Consider the following 3,306-nt stretch of genomic DNA (forward strand, 5'->3'; position numbering starts at 1 on the left):
CCCTCTCCCCACTCCATACTCAAACCCAGGACCTTTGAATGAAAGGCGAGCACCTTAACCTCTAGGCCACGAGAGCCCCCAAACGTTGTTCTATGCAATGTTTATGTGACTACAGAAAAAAAAAACCAGCGCATTATCGAAAACAACCATCTGGTCTAAGTGCCATCTATCGTCCTTTCCAAAATAGAGTCGAAGCCCAAATTATTGTTGTATTAATGGCATAATACGCCCCACCCCCTCCTCTCTTTCCCCCCTTTTGTGGGGACGGCATTTTGTAACATGAGTGAATGTATGTACGTACACGTGTATACTCATTTTTCCCGAAGGAGAGATGTAGATAATTAAACCAGGTGAATTATAATTCATTATTGTTTTGGAAGACCTGGAGAAGACATACCTTATATAGTCAAAGTGTTCGTTATATTTGAACGGACAGATGTGACAGTTGAGAGGTTTTTTCCTTATTTGTGTCGCTACATGTGCAGTACATGATGTTAACGAACTCTTTAACTGTCAAAGATATAGTAATGTCTTCTCCATGTTTTCCAAAACAATTATAGTACACACCTGGTTTAGCTATCTACATCTCCTTCTAAAAAAAAAATGTTTTGTTTGGTAGTGGTTGTGGTTGGGAGTAGGGACGAGAAAGGGATGGGTGGGTGGGGGGGGCAGTGGTACTTGGCACGGAATAGGGAACATTGAGACGCACCAAGAGGACACAGAGGGTGAATATAGTCACGTAGAATCTACGAATATTATTATTGCGATCACGATCAGTGCGCTATGCCGGGACGCCAGGAGAGGTCGACACCAGAACAGGTGGGAACCGTGACGACCTGGTATTCAAAGAGTGCAACTCGGGTTTCACGATCGCTGTAATCTGGCTCATGGTGTCGGGGAGATGAATCAGAATGTCGTTACTACTTGTACCTCACACATGAAGAGATGCATGGCACAACGCGCACACTCACACCATAGCTACACACACACACACACACACACACACACACACACACACACACACACACACACACACACACACACACACAACACACACACTCACACACACACATACACAGACAGATATCTCTATCTCTACATATTATATTTGTGAAAGTTTGTTACTTTGGCCGCCTAAAACTTTCGAACCACTTAACTTTCGCATTTGACCAAATTAGTGGTAGTTCAGAATCATTTAAAGGGTACACAGTTTTATTGAGGAGCCTGAAGTCACAGTAGTTTCATTTTCAGTTTTTCATTAATTTCGTTTGGGCCTAATCTTGGGAAAGTCCGTCTTCTAAAACGCCTTTGTAAACATGTGAGGCTTCCGTTCACTAGCCGTGCGCACTAGACCCACAGTTCAAGACGATCAATTCTTTTGATTCCTTTCATCCTGGAACGGAAAAGTAAAGTAAAGAGTCCTTTCATCGAACGAGGTACCCAGCTAGTAAATTCTATTTGTAAAAGTTCGTCACTTTGGCCGCCTTAAACTTCCGAACCACTTAACTTTCGAATTCGACAAAATCAATGATGGTTCAGAATCATTTAGAGGTGCAAAGTTTGTTTTATTGAGGAGTCTGAAGTCACTTTAGTTTCATTTTCAGTTTTTCATTTAGATCTTATCTTGGGAAAGCCCGTCTTCTAAGACGATAATTGCAAACAGGTGAGGTTTCCGTTCACTAGCCGTGCGCACAGCTCCACAGTGTACAACCACGAAAGCGTAGTAGAGAATCAATATATACATCTATTAATATATTTGGTAACTTGAAAAAACATACGTCACTTTTCTCTCCAGATTTATTGCTCCATTCCAGAAGAGTGTAAAGACGAGGGGAATACCAAAAGTTTTTATACCTGACCATGAAGGAATAAAGGTAGAAAGCTGAAATTTAGCACTAAGCGTAGTCTTTCTCTAGGTAGATGCTTCCCACAGTTGCACATTTTTGCAATCAGTGTATGACCTTGAAAAGACCTTGAGAATAGAGGACCCTCTCTCTGTCAGGAAACGAGCCCTCTAATGCCCACGAATCTGCATTTGACTTTTGTTACTCCAAAATTTCATCACACCATAGGATGGGCAATCAGTTCCATATGCGGCATGCATATTCGTAAAAAATATCCTGCTGTTGCTTGCCTTGCAAGAACAAAAACTTCATTACTGCCCTGTGCTCAATTTTCTTCATTTGTTTGTTGAAACTGGAGAACAACATACCCCCATTAACTTACAGTGCGCTGGTGGTAAAACCAGTTATCGGAAACCCTCCAAAATTGACATGCACACTTGGAAGATGATTGTTGGCTTTCACCCCATATTTCAGCCTTCTACCTTTATTCCTTCATGGTCAGGTAAAAACTTTTGGTGTACCCCTCGTATAGTTAGGCCAATGCCTTTCAGTTGCTGTTAATGCACCGATCATTCCTTTCATCGGAAGGGAGCCCAGCTAGTTATATAATATATAATTATTATTATGTATAATATAATATTAGTATGTGCGCAAATAAACACACACACGCATTTGTGTCATGGTGGTTCTCAACTGATTGAGGAGGAAGATAGGGAGGCAGAGGCCAGTACTGCTGTGGAGAGGATGATGCTGTTGGGAATACAAAAAGGAAGCGGAAAGTCTAGCATCCTTGCAGGAAAGAACAAATGAACGTTCAACCAGATGAGCACTGGCACAATCTGTGGAAGGACCCTCAGCAACAATTTGGAGAGAGCAGCGGAGCATCAATGGACATGTCCGGAGTGCAGGGATGTTGCTTCCTGAAACAATGAACAATGAAAAATTATTTGTTCAATGTACATTTGTTTTGTTCTGTTGTTTGTTTGTTTGTTTTGAGTGTGTGTTTTTTTTGTTTGTTTCTTGTTGTTGTTTTCTTTGTTCGTTTGTCCGCTTTTTAAAAATTGTTTAGTGGGGGTGAGGATCAAGAGGTGAAATGGGTAGGAGAGGGATAAGATATCATTTTATATTTCTTATCTCTTCTCGATAAAAGAACTAGATTTAATCAAAAGTGTCCAATATTTCCATGAAAAGCTTTGAACAGCTGTTGGCCCTTCACTCCATATTGTGCACTGCACATTATCAGCTTTCCCAGAATATGTTTAAGCTTGGAAAATCCTACACTTCTTTCGTAAGCATGACGTCAACAACTTTGGGCAGGCTGAGTCCCGAGTGAAGATCTGTGTGTGTGTGTGTGTGTGTGTGTGTGTGTGTGTGTGTGTGTGTGTGTGTGTGTGTGTGTGTGTGTGTGTATATATATGGCGTGATCTGACGTAGATCTAAAGGGCAAGTGACTAGATCTACA

Source organism: Aplysia californica, unplaced genomic scaffold, assembly GCF_000002075.1.
Source record: "Aplysia californica isolate F4 #8 unplaced genomic scaffold, AplCal3.0 scaffold00773, whole genome shotgun sequence".
In the NCBI taxonomy this organism is placed as follows: Eukaryota; Metazoa; Mollusca; class Gastropoda; order Aplysiida; family Aplysiidae; genus Aplysia; species Aplysia californica.